The following is a 19,256-nucleotide window of genomic DNA, read 5'->3' on the forward strand; positions in this document are numbered from 1 at the left end:
GTTTTCAAGTTAATTTTATCGATTTCTCTTTAATTCTTGCAGATATGGCCCCTAGATCGAAGAAAGTGGCCGACAAGCGCCCTAGAGAGGCATCTCCTGAGCCAGAGAACATGGAGTTCACAATTCCTGAGCACAAGGCTTATTTTGAAAGATTGGCGAAGCTTAAGTTCGGCCAATCTCGGTTCAAATATCTGAGTGCTGTGAGAGAGATCCAGATTGCAGATGATATAGCTGATGAGGTCGACGAGCTTCTCTCAGTGGGTAGTTTTATTGTTCATTAGAGAGCGGACTATCCGTATGTTGACACTTGAGGTTCTCGCCTCGCTCGAGTTTGACCATTCGTATAGCAGTTTTGATAGTATAGATGCTATTCAGTTCCATGCGTTCCGTTGATACCAACCACAGCATGAGTGTCACACAGTTTTCGATCTGACTGTGATTATTTGATGAGGCCTATACCAATATTGAGTATGACCGATTACCGACCCATTATCAGTGTAGTCTGACTCCTCAGAGAGCATATAGAGCATTGTGTAGGCAGGGCCAATACAAGCCGGGAGTGTCCAAGGCCATGTGCCTATCCTGGCCAGCTTATAGGTATATTCAAGCCGTTATGTCTAGATCAGTGAACAACCGCGGGACATCATTGGAGTTCTGAGCAGATAGGAGTTGTTATATTTTGTACTCCATGGTTCATAGTGAGCCGATTCACTTGGGACACATCATCATGGCTGAGTATTTATGCTACCAAGGGTAGTATGTGAGAATCAACGTCCTCTTCTCAAGCCCCTACATTACTAGAATCATCATGGGGATGGGACTTATGGACACCATTCGAAGGGCTGAGAAGACGATTGTAACATTCCCCCTCGGTATAGAGACAATGAGTTTGATGGATATGGTGAGGAGATACAGGTTTGGAGTCTATGTGATGATCATGTCCCAGCTTAAGTAGCCGAGGGGGAGACAAATGCAGTAGAGGGGTCTAAGCCTAGGTAGGAGCTGTAGCTGGAGCATATGGAGACTGATGCAACCCCTGTAGTACAAGAGCCACCACCAGTGCAGATCTTTTCTCCTTCTGAAGCTGATGATCGGTTTGAGAGGATCAAGAGTGCTATAGGGGTATTACAGTGTGATTTAGTTGAGGTTCACGCTACGCAGGCTACAAACAACACATAAGTGATGGTGCGTCTCGATATTCTACAGCAGTTACTCGAGCGAGACGCGACCTTGCCTTTTGTGATTAGACCTCGAACTCCATTGACTCCTCCGACATCACTAGCACCACCATCACCACCACCAGCAGCATCAGTTGATCTAGTAGCAGTAGTAGAGCCCGCAGTTGACACTGACGCTTGAGGCGTCTTTTACCTTTATTTGTTTTTTTTGTGTTTTCATATTTTACTTCTGCATCTTATTTTGGACTTGTACTACTAAGAAAGGTTCTCCCTTTTTAGTTTGTCTTTTATTTTTCAGTTGCTTAGAATTGTATTTCATTTTTCATATCTTTATAGACTCGAGTTTATTTTGTTTTTGTTGAGCTTCACTGAACCCCCTTGTGTATACGTGCAGATGGTCTTATAAGTCTAGAATTTGAGGAATAGTCATTGGCAAGGTCAATATGACATTCACATGGCCGTGTGTGCCCTATAACCCATTGTAAATCAACTCTCAATGAAATTAGCTCCATCAAAAGTACCATTAGGAGTTCAGGGGAGTATTGTTTCAATTGCCCATCTCCACACAAGTTTTGATTGCTTTATATCTTATTGTGCTTGCATGCGTATATTGATGGCAATGTACATCTTAAGTGTTGGGGTGGAGTTCACATTACACATATTCTATACTCATGCTTTCATTGTGCATCCTCATGTAGCCAATGGAGGTTCACCTTAGTTGCAATAGTTATATTCTTAAATTTAGGAGAATTTTTAACATTGAATGTTCTCATGCTGTAGTTTTTACTTGAATTTGTTTAGGAATTTTTGCCCGATTGACACTTATTTCACTACTCAGTCATTAAACCTTTTGAAAACTAGATGTCTTCTCTGCAAGTATACGGGTCGCACACAAGTAATATAGTAGTACCCCATGAAGGGTAGGGTTTTCGAACCTCAGCGACTGGACTAAAAATACTAACTTAACGCTGATCTCCAGTGATAATTAAAAAGATGGTGAAGTTGGGAAAAATAAAAGAACAATTAAAAGGAAGATAAGGAAGAGAAAGGATGGAGATAAAGGCGATTGGATCAAGCATCAACAGAAGAGAACAATGCTCTAAGATGTTCCTTTTGTACTTGGGAATGCTCACTCACTCTCAAGTTCTACTACGTACACTCTAGGGTTCTAGTGTGTGCTCATTAGCAATGTGGCAGCTATGGTTCTCATATACAGCAAGTTTTGCTAAGGTAACTATGGCCTCTTACACATCAAGTTTTGCAATCACACAAGGTAATCACAACTACGGCAATCCACACATCAAGTTGTACCCAAGCAACTATGCAAATCAAACACATCAAGTTATACCTACACAAGATTAACACAAGAACAAAAATAACTCCGTAGATCAAAAGAGTGTAAGTATTTTTAGCATCTAAATTACAAAGTTCCCACCCCGGGGCACCGTAGCTGGTAAGCCCCTCATAGGTGTGTACAACATGGAGGAGAAAATATTAGATCTAGAGAAAGAAAAAATGACTCCCTTCACTCTAAGATTTTCCTCCGATGTTGAGCTCCTTGTGCTAGCACCACTTCTCTTGTACCTCAAACTTGCTCTTTTATACACTAGAAGGTGTGGATAAGCTCAATCTTCGTCCTCATCAAAGTCCTCCCGGTGGAGAAGAAGATCTCCGAACAAAGATGAAGAGGAAACCCTAAAAACTGGAGTTAAAAGGCACTTTTCGGGATAAACACGGTTTGTGCATGATCGTGTCTCAGACCGTGTCATGCTGGGAGTGACATAAGTGACAAAGAGTGTCTCAACCTGAAAAGTTTAGTTGAAAGGACACGATCGTGTTGTGATAATACAACGCTATGACACAATCGTGTCATGGGCACCCAGCTCGTGTTAATAATTTTCCAATGAATTCATCGATGGTCTGGGTTTTTCAAGGGCATTGATACGACCGTAACCTGATCGTGTCGATCTTACAAATACCCTTCAGCACTGAAATCTGCTGAGTCAACAATTAGCTAAGAACTTCGCGGGGGTATGACACGAGCGGTCCCTCTGTGTTAGTCTTGAACGCTTGAACTCTTATGGGGTATTTTCATCCCAAATTTGCTCCAAATCGTATTGAGTCGCTGATTTCTACACAAATGAGAAAAATACCCATAAAATCACTGCTCATGTATAAAACTCCACTTAAGAACAAGTAAAATAATGAAATTTGTGTATGAAAACATGTATGCTAAGTGAACTCATCAAATACCCCTACATTTGAATTGTTTCTTATCCTTAAGCAACCATCAAACATTCAATAACAAAGAAGATGAGTGAAATGTTTCCAATATTAGGACAGAGGTGATAGGTTTTAAATGAATGGGAGGCATGGGTGCTAGTAAAGACATGAATGTACAAGAAAGACAATACTCCCGCTCCGAAAACTTAGTACGTGTGTGTATAAAACCCTGCTTGTGTTCCCCACAGTCAACAGTATTTACAAAGACCCTAAATCCAAGGGTGGTAGCTTCATACACCCTAGAGGTAGCCTTTTTCCCTGGTAGGTCATCAAATGTACATTTGTGATGCCCAAAACTTGACTACTAAAGAATGGCTTTTCACTCATCTAGGGTGATAGCTCTTTCCACCAACTGTTTTTTTACATAACTAAACTTTACAAAATTATTGGTAAGGTATTCCTGACACACCCCTTGCGTGTGACCCGCAAGTGCACGAGTTTGTCGAATTAATAATACCCCGATGAGTGCGTAGTCGAATCCACAGAGAATAGGGATCAGAAACACAAAGATTGCTATTTAACTAACGTGAAGATGAATCAATAGTGGTGTGAACAAAATCAATATATAAAGAACTAAAGAAAATAAGAAAGTGAGGCATAATAAAATGAGAGGAAAGGCAATCGATAGAAAGTGGGGTACTCGGACATTGCTCCCCCTAGGACTATTGCTCCAAGTGCAATACCAATCATTATACCTCCCAACTGATGTCTAATGAGTCGTGGAGATCTTTAAACACACGGTACCTAAACTTAAGGTCAACCGTGACTAACCCTACACTATGCCCCGGTGGAGAAATCTCTCAGTCTCGACACCTCACACTGTGCTAGGCTGCTTTAGCTCTAGGGATTCCAAGTGATAAACCTTATTCCCTAATATAGATCTAACCCTTTGGTCCAGGCGAAAGATCCCTAATCACAATTAAGCCCCAAATACTAAGGATTAATTTAACGCTTCACTTTGTTGCTCACGCAACTAGGCCCCAACAGAGTTCGTTTCTTAGCACTTCACTCTATTTTGATCACAAAAAATTCTTGGAACGTGGAGGTAGGGTAAATCACACTGGAGGAGAAAGGGGACGATCCACTACCTCTCACCTCACCCTATCAACCCTCTCCAATCTAGCATTGTCTAGCCCTCATGGTGTGTCACTCATTCAGAATGATTACCAAGATGGATTCTCAACCCTAGTGTCACTCTAAGGGAAAATCAACACAACAAGCATTCAACATTAGAACTCAATTAAAAACATCAATTAAGGAAAGTAAAATAAAAGGTCAAAGAAACAATATCATCCTAGGGTTTACAAGTCCAAGCACCCACTAAGGTTTTAGCTCTCCATGGAGCAAAATACAATCAACAATGAAGTCAAAAGTAAAGAGATTCAATCCATGAATAAAACCCCTTTGCTAATCGTGTCGATGGTCTTGTGGAGTAGCCTTGGCCTCTTCAAAAGTTTCCTCGTCAAGCGTAAGACACACCTCACTGAATCGATGCCGACGAAAGCTCCCCCAATAACTATCTTCCAATGGAACGCGATGTTGAAGGATGTAGAACCACTCCAAAAACCTTGCCAAAGCCTCTCTAAACCCTAGCCATAGGCCTCTCCAAAGTTGGGGAAGAGAAGGAGAAAAGATGGAAAAGAGGATTCCAAATCGGTACAAGTTACGGCTTTATAGAGGGCTGGAATCGGTAATCCACACGCCCGTGTTAATCTGTAAGAACCTGATTTTTTGCGGCCTGTGAACAGTAACTGTTACAATAATTGCTGCATTGATTTGCTACAGTACCTGCTACAGTACTCTGCCAAAAACACTCCCAAATCCACACTTTTCATCGAGGCAACATAAATAAGCACATGTCTATGCTGTAGATCGCGTCGCTTTTTCAATAAGGGATAACATTGATGATGTCACACCATGACCCTAGTTGGGCACGTGGCAACCGCCACGACAACAAAGAGTAGACCCTACAACATCCTACACCCTAGTCATCGTAAGGCTCAAAACAAACCCACTACCATAACAAACTGAAGAGGGAGACAAGCTCCACTACAGAACCAGCCAGGGTTCCAAATACAACCAGAAAGTACAAATACAGGAATAATACACAAAAGTCAGATCTAGTGGATCCATAAAGTTTACATGCACTACAAACTAACCTAGACAAGAAGAAAAGGGTTGGTTAACCTACTGCTTGCCCAGCATAACCCAGTCCAACGTCGCAGCCTAAGGAAGAAGAACAGAGAGTACTGAGTAACAGATATTGCCCAATGAGTGGTGACAACATAGATATAACAAAGTAGCAAAGCATTCCCAAATAGTAATTACCACAATAATAATAACATATGGTTTATAAATAGTACAGGTAAGACACATTTTCCGATGAAAATATAAACTTTTGTGAGAGACTGACATCCTAAGAGCGACAGCTGGGCTTCGCCCCTTCATCATAGTCCATAATGATAAAAACATTTGTGAGAGACTGCCTTCCTAAGAGCGGCAGCTGGCCTTTGGCCCCTCATCACAATCCAAAAATAATATCATTATGTATGAGAGACTGCCCTCCTAAGAAGGACAGCTGGGCTTCCCCCCTTATCACAATCCAAAAATAATATCATTATGTGTGAGAGACTACCCTCCTAAGAACGACAACTGGGCTTTGCCCCCTCATCACAATCCAAAAATGATATCAATATTTGCACAACTGAACGATAAAACCAATCTAGAGTCATTGGCCAGAAAACACTCTCCGACATAACCGCCATCACGACTAGGTTGAGAGCCATCGAAGTATTCATAACCTTGACGTTGGCCATTGAGATCCCCGTGTGGTGAGCCGAATTTCTCACATAAGAACTCCATATCAATGGCTCCGCACACCTCTTGACAAGGGTAAACTCAGGGTTGACCACGCCGCCTCCCATTAGGCCGGACCGTGGAACCCCACATTGCAGTGTTGGACTAAAGTCCACTATCACCATCAAAATCTAAATGCCACAGTGCAATTCGTTCTGATTCCAACTCAAGAAATCAAGCATACGATGCTTAAATATAGAAATATACATCAATCCAAAATCCATTTGCATGTAAAATACATTTCCATGTAAACATGTTTCTTTCAAAATACACATGTATCAGTATACTAGAATCACTTTGCGAAAATAACTCCATACTCAAAATATCCATATATAGGAAATGAAATCTGGATTAGCATCAAATTCATGATATAAAACATATAAACAAATACTATCATACTCTTATTAAATCTATGCAATTAACAATTAAACCACTCACTGAACCCGTCGTCTCGCCTTGAGAGGCATTCACAGGTCGGCAATTTTCTTCCCTTGCGAAGAAGCTTCGCCACCTAGAGTCAAACAAAGAATCCAAGAACCAATGAAAGCAAGAACAGAAACTAAAATGCATGCGAATGGAAGGTTACATGTCGAACATATAACTCTAGGGTGTTAGGCGAGTTTGACGTCATTTTAGACCAAATCGACCTCAAATCAAAGCAAAACCTAGTTCCAATGGATTGCAAGGAAGAAGGGCTTCGATTTGGACCAAAGAAATACAAGAAAAGGTCAAGGTTTTTTGGTGCCACAGTGTTTTCGGAATTACTACAGGAAATCACGAATGTGCTACAGTGAACTGGCCTTAATTGATGGCTTATCAATGATTTACAACTACAAATTACGAAATTTTTTCACAAACATACACACAAATGAATCACAAGATAGAGGGCTTCGTTTTGAGTTCGAAAACAACTCAAACCAATGTTCATTTCTAGGGTTTCAAGGATTTTTGAAAACAATTGAATACAAAGAAAATACAAGGAGAAAACCTTGAATCAAAGCCTTACAAAGCTCAGGAAAATGAGAGGAAAATTATAGAAGCGTTGATTTGCCGAAGAAGCTCGACGACTAATTTTTCAAAAATTAAGGGTTTGGCCAAAATGAAGGAAAAAAATGGGAAAAAAAGAGATATGAAGTGAATGAGAGCCACGTTACTCTCTTATCCTTTCAAATTTCAGATTTCAAGTTTTTTTTTTAATAGGGGAAATTACCAAAATGCCCCTTATAAGAAAAAATTGAAAGAATGAGTCCAGAAGACCGTTTTGCCGCTGGTTTTTGGCTGGTTTTCACACACAACCTACTGTGCACTCATGCTAGGATGCCAATAGTGCAAAATGACCATTTTGCCCCTAATGCACAATGGAGGTATTACAGATGAAGATCTTGCAATCATTGCACAAGTCAGAACATATAAGTGTGATTGCCTTTGCACCCCTCTAATTTACATATTCCATCAAGCATAATGGAGGTTTCCACACACTCATACGTCTTTGAGAATAACTTGCGTCTTCTCGTGTGTTCACTTCAAGATTCCATGAACATAATGCATTCGCAATCTACTTTGGCTCCTTTTTTCTCTATTTAGCTCCACAACCCTATATGCGCAAAAGAACACAAAAACACAAGTATTAGTGATAAAACCTGATAAAAGTAATGCTCATCATAAGAAAAGAATACTTCCTATTCTTAGTACACAAACACTTATCAATTCCCAACAAGGAATCCGACTTTCCAACATATTTTTTTTTTGACATGTTGAACCAAAAGTAGGGTTAAGTGTCAAAAGTTTTAGGCTAAGGGAATGAAAGTAAGTCATAATTTCACTACAATGGTTACTAACACACACTTGTCCCCCTAAGTTTAAACATCACCCGCTAACTAATCATAGATCATCATGAACAAGGCACTCATCACCCACAAAGAGCATGCAACCCTCCCCCACACATGATAGTTAAATTATCCTCAATGTAAATAAACCATGCAATGAAATGAGGAGAAATGCAAGGAGAAGGGCAAAGCAACTGCCCTAAATTGAGAATTGAATTATGTTGCTGTCATATGGTATTCCCCCAAAATAAACACTGCCCAAAATAAACCACACAATTCTTGAGATAAAAATTGGGACACAAGGGAAACAACCATCAGTAATAGGATAGATGGGCAGCAACTGGAAAAGTAAACAAACCAAAATGCCTATACATAAGGGAAAATCCCTTGCTAACTGAAGTATAAACCAAACTATGAAAAGAGAAAATAAACAGTAAAATCAAAAGGAAATAAAAGGATCGCTAAATCAGAATGTGTCGCTCTTTGCATCAGTGGAATCGCCAGAATCATTGTTGGAGGGAGTGGCCAAGGCATCAATACCGACACCCAAGTTAGTTGTGTCAACACCGACTTGCTGAGTAGGGTACGCAGGGGAAACCAGCTTTGGTGATAATTTAACGCCCAAATGCTCAGCAATGTGCACCACATGCACTGTAGCCACTGGAACTCAGTAGGCGAACAGGAAATCATGCCAAAAATGCCAGGTTGTGGCTGTGAACATGGCAGAGAAGATGTGGCAGGAGGTGGCTCAAGGGCAGATGTAGAAGCAATGGCAGCAGCGTCTATAGTAGGTTGATCCTCAGGCAAAGTGATACGGTACTCAACCCCCAGAATCATCATGATCCTATGAACCAATCTCATAGAACGAAGTGTGTCTAGGGTCATAACAAAGTCACCTTGGTATGACGGGGATCATAGGTGAGAGCAGAGCTCAACCATCGCCAGGCATCGCAAAGGGGCCCCCTACCGGTCTACAAGTAAGAAAGGCATCATAGGCAGGGGTGTGCATGAACTCAGCATCGTACAAGCCAAGGTGGTTAGAAAACTTGATATGGCTCATGCGCTGCAGTGCGCCGAAATCCTGGAATTGAATATAATCTGCACGGTATAACGTAATCGTGCCCCTTGAAAACTCAAAAGTAGACAACACCTTGAGCGCCAACTGCTCATAGGTGTTGACAATGATCTGAAACAATTGCTTCCATGCCTAACACACAATAAGTGCTGCACCACAACCTCCAGCCCAATCTTTTGTAGGAAGTCCCAATCTATTTCTCATGACTAACCAAAATACCGATGAGAGAAACGAGCATATCTCTTAATATAGGGATGATCATGAAGCAAGGGCTGATATTCTCCGCCAGGTGACGACGTGTTAGACCTAGGTCCGCCAGCAATATTCTTCTTCGGCATGATCTGCAAATAGAACATAAAATAACTCAGGTTAAAGTATCGAATCCAAGGTTGGACAGAATCGTGCTACAGGCACTATGATTGTGTCCAAGCAAGAAGCAAATCAAAATTTAGCAAGGGCATGATTGTGTCGCGCCTAACACGATCCTGCCAGGGTTGGTCATCATCCCTAAAGAGGGACTCTAACAACATCCTAAAAGGGCCGATGAACAAAGCCACAATGTATGCAATGCACATGAACGCGAGCATGAAGAATAAGAAAAACATATAGTTGCAGACTTAAAACACAGATAATTTTCAATAAAACAAAGAAAACGTACCGAAATCAGAGAAACACTAGAAAAAAAGTTGTCGATGAAGGGAAGCCATTGATGGAAGTTTCAACCGAGCGTATCCTGCTAAATAGGCCAAAAAGGAGAAGGACGAGTCAGGCGATTCTAGGGGAAGAGGTGTGGCGAAGGGGTGCAGCTACAGGTGTGGGGTTTTGAAGGGAAGTGCCAGAATCGAAAGCGCGCATGCCTGCGACACGTGTGTCTCGGATTGTGGGTTTGGCGCATAAAAATCAAGTGGTGACACGACCGTGTCACCAAGGGTGCTACATCAAAACAACCTCATCAACCTCATCAAAAAATAACAAGTATCATCAAAATCAATCATATGTCGCATGGAGTCACGAAGCCAAAATGTGGTTTCTTCATCACTGACACGTCCGAATATGCGTGTAAATCGCAAGTGCTCGGGTGTTGAAGTAATAAAATACCGAGTGAGTCAGGTAGTCGAATCCATAGGGACAGGGCTACTAGTACTAACTTCTTCTCTGCTTTCTAGCCTAATGATAAATGGAAAGGTGTGGTGATCTAATGTGTGAAGAAATGAATACCGGAGACAATATGCAAGGGTGAAATGGATGGAGATCTCAATTAGTAAAAGTGGGGTATTCGGGCAATGCTCCCCGTAGGATTCAGGTATTAGGTACGGGATAAGCAAAGTGTTTCTATGAAGAGTAAGTTAAGTCATGGAAATCCAAATATAATCGGCTCCGGCCTCCCGATCGCCGATACTAGTCCCCTACGAGGTCCCGGTGGAGAAATCGCACAATCTCAACACCTCACCCCACATATGACCGCAAAGCACTCTAGGGATTCCAAGAGGTGTATCCGATTTCTAAGGATTGATCCAACCCTAATTCCCAGCGAAAGATCCTAACCCCCTACAAGGTCCCAGCAGAGAAATCTCTCAATCTCACGCCTCACACCAAATATGGTTGCATAGAGCTTAGGGAACGGAGATAGACTACACCAATCGGAGGGGAAAGATGATGCTCACTATCTCATGACTCACCCTCTCAACCCTCTTCAATCTTGAGATTCTAACCCTAATGGAGACCTCTCTCTCACCAAGGTAACAAATCATGCAAACCAAATAACCAAAAGATCAATAAGGCAAGCAAGCATTAGACAATCAAGATTAAAACTTAATCAAACTTGGATTAAATAGAAACACCAAGCAAATCCACAAAAGTTGAGAATCCTAGGGTTCACAAGCCCAAATACCCTCTAGGGTTTTAGCTCTCCATGGAGCAACATACAAAACACACCATCAATGAATGAAAGTACATTAAAACCATAGAAATAAACCCCCTTATATATGAACTGATGGCCTTGATGGAGAGCTTCGACGTCTTGAAGGACCCACTCCGAAGCTAGGTTCCCCGGTGGCTTCCTTGATGCTATGACGGAGGAGGAATCAATCAAACTTGGTGACGAAGCGCCTCCAAAGCCGCAAAGACCTTCTCTCCAAACCCTAGCCGTCTCACCCCTCAAGAGCCGCACAAAAGATGAGAAAGAATAGGGCAAAACGGCTATTTATAGGCCTTAGACCGCGTCTGTCACGTGCCCCCACGCGCCCATGTGGATTTTCCATGCGCCCGCGTGGGCTACAAGAATTTCCACACGGGTGCGTAAACAGTAATTTTGTTACAGTACTGCTACAGTAACATTACTACAGTGTTTTACTACAGTAATTTTCACAAATCGCGGTCCAAACACTCTTCTCTTGAGGCCACATGTCCGGGCACACATCCATGTGGTAGGCTATAAAACTTTTCTTCATCGACGTATCTTTGAGAGGTCTTGCAATTTTTACAAAGAGAAGGAACATGAAAATGTGGCTGCCTTTGTGCCCTTCCAACTAGTGAATTGATTTGAATCTTCTTGGAAGTTGGCACACATCTCCACGTTTATCAACTACTCTCGTGTCTTGGTCTTTGATTTGAACAAGAACTCCCAACATTGTCTCTTTATAGCCTATCTTTGCTTCCTTTTTACTCTTCAAGGCATTCACAACCTATATGCATAAAAGAACACCAAATATACTATATGAGACATAAACCATGGTAAAAATGATGCTCAATGCATGTAAAACATATATAAAAATATGTCTACTCAAGCACTTATCAATCACCGACTCAAAGAGGAGAGCTTTGGATGTTGCCAAGAATTTTTGTCCCAGGATTAATGACACTTCCACTTTATAATCAATATCCAAGATGACGAAGTCTACCGGAAATATAAATTTGTCCACCTTGACCAAAACATCCTCAATTATGCTCTGTGGTCTTCGGGTGGATCGGTTTACCAATTGGAGAGTTATGTTTGTAGGTTTAGGCTCCCCAAGACCCAAGCTCTGGAAAATCTTGTATGGAATCAAATTAATACTTGCCCCAAGATTAGCAAGTGCCTTTTCATCGACCAAACCCCCAATCGTGCATGGAACAATAAAGCCTCCAGTATCCTTGTCCTTCTTGGGGAGTTTGTTGCAAAGCAAAGCAGAGCACTCCTCACTCAATGTCATTGAAGATACATCCTCCAATTTCCTCTTGTTGGTGAGCAAATTTTTCAGAAACTTAGCATACCTAGGCATCTAAACTAGAGCTTCTACAAATGGAACATTAATGTGCAAAGTCTTGAACATGTCTAGGAACTTTTTGTATTGCTCATCTTGTTGGTCTTTCTTTGCCTTAGAGGGAAAAAGAAGTTTCTTCTAATATGCTGAGATTGGAGTTTTGTTTTGTGGGGCATTTTCTGTGTCAGAGATCACCATTGGTTCAGCCAATGTCGGTTCATGTTCCTTCTCAACAGGATCTTGTAGTTGTTTCCCACTTCTTAAGGACACACCGTTCAATGACTCTTTCAGGTTAGCCACTGTGTTGCTTGGAAGGGTCCCGGTAATCTGTCTTCAATAACTTAGACATTTGAGCCACTTGATGTTCTGAGTTCCTTACAGTTGCATTTGTATTTCTAATCATCTCTTCGTGACAGCCAAAATGGGTCTCAGCACTCTTGATGAATCGAGCCATTAAATTGGTGAGATCATCAGCAGAATCAGAGGAGGATGAAGGATGTCATTATGATGCAACCTGAGATGAGGGCTTGTACTATTGTTGTGTTGCTTGACTTTGTCCCGACTGCCTCCACGAAAAATTTGGATGATTCCTTCATCTGGCATTGTAAGTGTTGCTATATGGATTATTTTAGTAATGATGATTCCGAACAAGGAAATCCACTTGCTCGATTTGCTCTGTACTTACATCACCAGTAGGTGGGAAACTTGAGTCAAATGAGTGGCCGGAATTATCCTGAATGGGCCCCAAGCTTGAAGATGGGGATTGCATATTTTCTAACCTTTTTTGATATAAAACAATAATCCTATGTATTCTTTTCCTAATGTCTCATATTTTTGAATCAAAAACCTAATTCTATGGTTTCTTTTCGTAATGGCTGCTATTTTTGAATCAAAACACTAATCGTATCTTTTATTTTGAGAATATTTACTAGTTTTGAATCAAAACCCTAATCCTATGTTTTCTTTTAGAAATGCCCCTATTTTTTAGTTTTTAATCAAAATCCTAATCCTATATTTTTTTATAGTAATGTCTCATCTTTTTTAAATCAAAACACTAATCCTATGTTTTCTTTTCGGAACACTTGTAATCCTATGTTTTCTTTTTATAGTGTTTCCTCTTTTTTTTTTTGAATCAAAATGCCAATCCCATGTTTTCTTTTCTGTATATTTAATTTATTTTTTGTTTTGAATTAATACTCTAATCCTCTATTTTCTTTTTAGAATGTTTGCCTTTTGTTAATAAATGCACTAATTTTATGTTTTTCTTTTCGTAATGTCTCCTATTTTCTATTTTTGAATCAAAACCACAATCCTATGTGTTATTTTTGGAATGCCTCCTTTCTTCATTTTTCAATAAAATCCCTAATTCTATTTCTCATTTTGGTATGTCTCCTATGTTTGAATCAAAACCCAAATTCAATGTTTTGTACTCATAATGTTTCCTATTTTTGAATCCAAGCTCTAATCATATGTTTTATTTTTTGAATATCTCCTAATTTTTCAGATTTGAATTAAAACCCTTATCGTATATTTTTTTCCGGAATGTCTCATATTTTTAAATCAAAATTATAATCCTATATTTTTTTGGAATGTCTCCTACTTTTGGGGTTTTGAATCAAAAACCTAATACTATATTTTCTTTTCGTAATGCCTCTGATTTTTGCATAAAAATCCTAATCTTTATCCAATGTTTTCTTTTCGTAATGTATCTTTTTTTTTAATCAAAACACTAATCCTCTATTTTCTTTACAGAATTTTTCATATTTTTTCAATGAAAACACTAATCCTATGCTTTCTTATAGGGATGTTTGCTATTTTTTAATCAAAACCCTAATCTTATATTTTCTTTTTGAATGCCTCATATTTTTCAATCAAAAACATAATCACATGTTCTCTTTTGAAAATTGCTCCTATTTCTCAATCACAACCGTAGTTGTATGTTTTCTTTTTGGAATGTGTACTATTTTTCAGTTTTGAATCAAAATTTTAATGTTTGGTTTTGTTTTCAAAATGTCTTCTATCTTTTAGTCAATACTCTAATCCTATATTTGCTTTTCAGAATGTATCCTATTTTTCACTTTGAATCAGAACCCCAATCTGTTGTTTTCGTTTTTGGAATATCTCCTATTTTTTAATGAAAAATAAATATTATGGTTTCTTTTCAAAAAGTCTACTATTTTTCAATCAAAACCCTAATCCTATGTTTTTTTGGGAAATTCTATTTTTGAATCCAAACACAAATCCTATGTTTTCTAATTGTCCCCTCTTATGATTTCTTTTTGGGAATTTCTACTATTTTTGAATAAAAACAATAATCGTAAGTTTTATCTACGTAATGTGTTATATTTTTTTAATCAAAACCGTAATCCTATATTTTTTTGAATACTGCATTCTATTATTTAATGAAAACTCTAATCCTATGTTTTCTTTTTACAATGAACCACATTTTGAAATCAAAACATAAACTTATGTTTTATTTTAAAATGTCCACTATTTCTGAATCAAAACAACAATCGTATGTTTTCTAATCGTAATCTTTCATATTTTTTATATTAAAACCCTAATCCTAAGTTTTTTTGAAAGGCCTTCTATTTTTTAGTCAAAACCCTAATCATATATTTTCTTTTGTGAATGTATGTTATTTTTGAATCAAAACAATAATTCTATGTTTTCTTTTCGATATATCTGATATTTTTCAATCAAAACCGTTATGGTTTGTTTTCTTTTCCTAATTATATATTTTCTTTTCGAAATGCCTACTATATTTGAATAAAAACAATAATTGTATGTTTTCTTTTGGGAAAGTATGCTACTTTTGTATCAAAACCCTAATACTCTATCTTCTTTTGGAAATGCCCCCTATTCTTTGATTTTTAATAAAAAAGCCTAATCCTATGTTTTCTCATACTATATTGTCTCTTATTATTTTATCAAAACCCTAATCCTATATTTTCTTTTTGAAATATATCATATTTTTCAATCTAAATCCTAATAGTATGTTTTCTTCTCCGAATATCTACTATTTTTAAATCAAAACCCTAATCCTATGTTTTCTTATAGTAATGCCTCCCATTTTTCAATCAAAACCCTAATGCTATATTTTATTTTTGGAATGCCTACAATATTTGAATCAAATCCCTAATCCTATGTTATATTTTTGGAATATCTCCTATCTGTCAATCAAAAGGTTTTTGTTTTCGAAATGTGTCCTATTTTTCAATTTTGAATCAAAACCATAATCGTATATTTCTTTAATCAAAACATTAATCATATGTTTCTTTTTCTGAATGCCTGCAATTTTATAATCAAAACACTTACCATATGTTTTGTTTTGGAAATGTCTCCTATTTTTCAATCAAAAACCGAATCCTTTCTTTTTTAACTGAGGTGAACTTCTATCAGTTGTGATCATAGAAACACTAAAGCACCAGATCCCATCAAAACTTTGAAGTTAAGCGAGCTTGGGCGAGAGTAGTACTAGGATGGGTGATATCCGATAAAGTCCTAATGTTGCACCTCTCCCCCCTTTTGTTTTTGTTGCATGGTTTATTTTTATGATTTTATTAATTAAAGAATAACAATAATAATAAAAAAAGGAAAGACTAACTTATGTTTTTAATCAAACCCTACTCCTATGTTTTCTTAGAGTAATGTCTCCTATCTTTTGTTTGAGGATCTCTGTTAATTTTGAATCAAAGCGCTAATCCTATGTTTTCTTTTCTTAATGCACCCTATTTTGAATAAAAATCCTAATCCTATGTTTTCTTTTTCGAATGTCAACTATTTTTGAATTAAACCCCTAATCCCATGTTTTCTTATAGTAATGTCTCAAATTTTTCAATCAAACACCTAAACGTATGTTTTCTTATAGTAATGTCTCCAATTTTTCAATCAAAATCATAATCCTATATTTTATTTTCGGAATGTCTACTATATTTTAATCAAAAGCCTAATCTTATGTTCAATTTTCTTAATGTCTCTAATTTATCAGTTTTGAATGAAAACTCTAACCTATGTTTTCTTTTCAGAAGGTCTATTATTGACAATGCCCTTTTGTGGTGAACCGCAAGTGCATGGGTTTGTTAAAGTATTAATACCCTGGTGAGTAGGTAGTCGTACATAGGGAATAGTGATCAGAAACACAAATATTGTTATTTAACTAGAATGAAGATCAATCGATAGTGGTGTGAATAAAATCAATGAGAATAGAAATAAGAAAAGAAAAAGAGGTGCAAATAAAAGATAGGAGAGGCGATCGACAGAAATTGGGGCACCCAGACATTGCTCACCCTAGGACTATTGTTTCAAGTGCAAGACCAACCATTATGTTTCTCAACTGATGCTTAATGAATTGTGGAAATCGTAAAACACACTGTCCCAAACCTAAGGTCAACAGTGACTAACCCTACACTATGCCCCACCGGAGAAATCTCTCAGTCTCGATGCCTCACACTATGTAAAGTTGCTTAAAGCTCTAGGGACTCCAACTAATAAACCCTATTCCCTAATATAGATCGAACCCTTTGGTCCAGACGAAAGACACCTAGTCACAATTAAGCCCCAGATAATAAGGCTTACTTCAACGCTTAACTCTATTGCTTGCGCAACTAAGTCCCAGCGAAGTTCGTCTCTTAGCTCTTCACTCTATTGTAACCATAAAGAATACTTGGAACGTGAAGGTAGGATAAATCACACCGGAGGGGAAAGGGAACATTCTGATACCTCTCAACTCACCCTCTCAACCTGACATTCCCAAAAAGTAAACATTATATTAGGGTTTTGTTTCAAAATAGGTAAATTGGAGACTTTAAGATTAAGACATAGGATTAGGATTTTGATTGAAAAATAAGAGATATTCTGAAAAGTAAACATAAGATTTGGGTTTATTTCAAAATTATGAGACATTTCTTTAAGCAAATATAGGTTTTGTGCTTTAATTCAAAACCAAAAAATACCAGACATTACAAAAAAAAACACAAAAGATTAGGGTCTTCATTGAAAAATAGGAGACATTCCAAAAATAAGACATGTGACAAGTGTTTCAATCGAAAAACAGGAGACAATGCGAAAAGAAACCATAGGATTAGGGTTTTGATTCAAAACTAATAAATAGGAGACATTCCGGAAAGAAAACATAGGATTAGAGTTTTGATTGAAAAATATGAGACATTCTGAAAAGTAAACATATTATTAGGGGATTAATTCAAAAATTGAAAATATTCTGAAAACAAAACATTGGATTAGGGTGTTGATTCAAACCCCAATAAATAGTAAACATTATAAAAAAAATAGGATTAGAGTTTTAATTGAAAAATAGGAAAGATTCCTTAAAGAAAACATAGGATTAGCATTTTGATTGAAAAATAGGAGATATTCCAAAAAGAAAAAATTGTATTGGGGGTTTGATTGAAAAATAGGAAACATTTTGAAAAGAAAACACATGATTAGGGTTTGGTTGGAAAGTTGGAGACATTACGAAAGAAAACGAAGGATTAAAAAATAAGACATTCTAAAAAAGAAAACATAGGATTAGGATTTTGATTGAAAAATAGGAGGCATTCCGAATATAGAATGTAGAAGACATTCCAAAAAGTAAACATAAGGCTAGGGTTTTGATTGGAAAATATGAGACATTCCGAAAATAAAAACATAGGATTAGGATTTGGATTAAAAACTAATAGACATTCCGAAAAGAAAACATGGGACTAGGGTTTTATTCAAAATGGACAAATAAAAGATATTCTGAAAAGAAAACATAGGATAAGTGTTTTGATTAAAAAATATGAGATATTCAGAAAAGTAAACATAGGGTTAATGTTTTGATTTATAATTGCGAAACAGGAGACATTCCATAAGGAAAACATAGGATTAGGGTTTTGATTCAAAAATAGGAGATATTAAGAAAGGCAACCATATGATTAGGGTTTTGATTCAAATCCAATATATAGGAGACATTCCAAAAACAAAATACATGATTAGCATTTTGATTGAAAAATTGGAGACATTAAAAAAAGAACACATTCCAAAAGAAAAAATATAATTGGTTTTTTTATTTAAAACCTAAAAATAATAATTGACAATCAGAAAAGAAAACATAGGATTAATGATTTGAAAAAAAAAAAAAAATATGAGACATCCAGAAAAGAAAACATAGGACTATGGTTATGATTCAAACTCAAAAAACAGCAGACATTCTAAAAAGAAAGCTTAGGATTAGGATTTTGATTGAAAAACAAGACACATTTTGAAAATAAGACATTTGATTAAGGTTTTGATAAAAACGTAGGAGACATTATGAAAAGAAAATATAGGATTAGAGTTTTGATTCAAAACCGACAAATAGAAGACAATACGGAATGAAAACATAGAATTAGGTTTTTAATTAAAAAATAAGTGACATTCTGAAAAAAAAATATAGGATTAAGATTTTGAGTCAGAACTGAAAAAATAGAAGACTTTGCGAATATAAAAACACAGGATGAGGGTCTTCATTTAAAACCAAAGAAAATAGAACATATTCCGAAAAGAAATATAGGGTTACGGTTTTGATTTAAAAATAGAAGACATCCCTAAAAGAAAATTCAGGATTATTGTTTTGATTCAAAACCAAAAAATAGGAGACATTTTGAAAAGAAAACATAGGATTAGGGTTTTGATTCAAAACCGATAAATAGAAGACATTCAGAAAAAAATAGGATTATATTTTTAATTGAAAAATAGGAGACATTATAAAAGGAAAACATGTAAATAGGATTATGGTTTTGATTCAAAACTGGAGGTATTTCAAAAAAAAAAC

The sequence above is a fragment of the Dioscorea cayenensis genome, chromosome 17 (genome assembly GCF_009730915.1).
Source record: "Dioscorea cayenensis subsp. rotundata cultivar TDr96_F1 chromosome 17, TDr96_F1_v2_PseudoChromosome.rev07_lg8_w22 25.fasta, whole genome shotgun sequence".
Classification (NCBI taxonomy): Eukaryota; Viridiplantae; Streptophyta; class Magnoliopsida; order Dioscoreales; family Dioscoreaceae; genus Dioscorea; species Dioscorea cayenensis.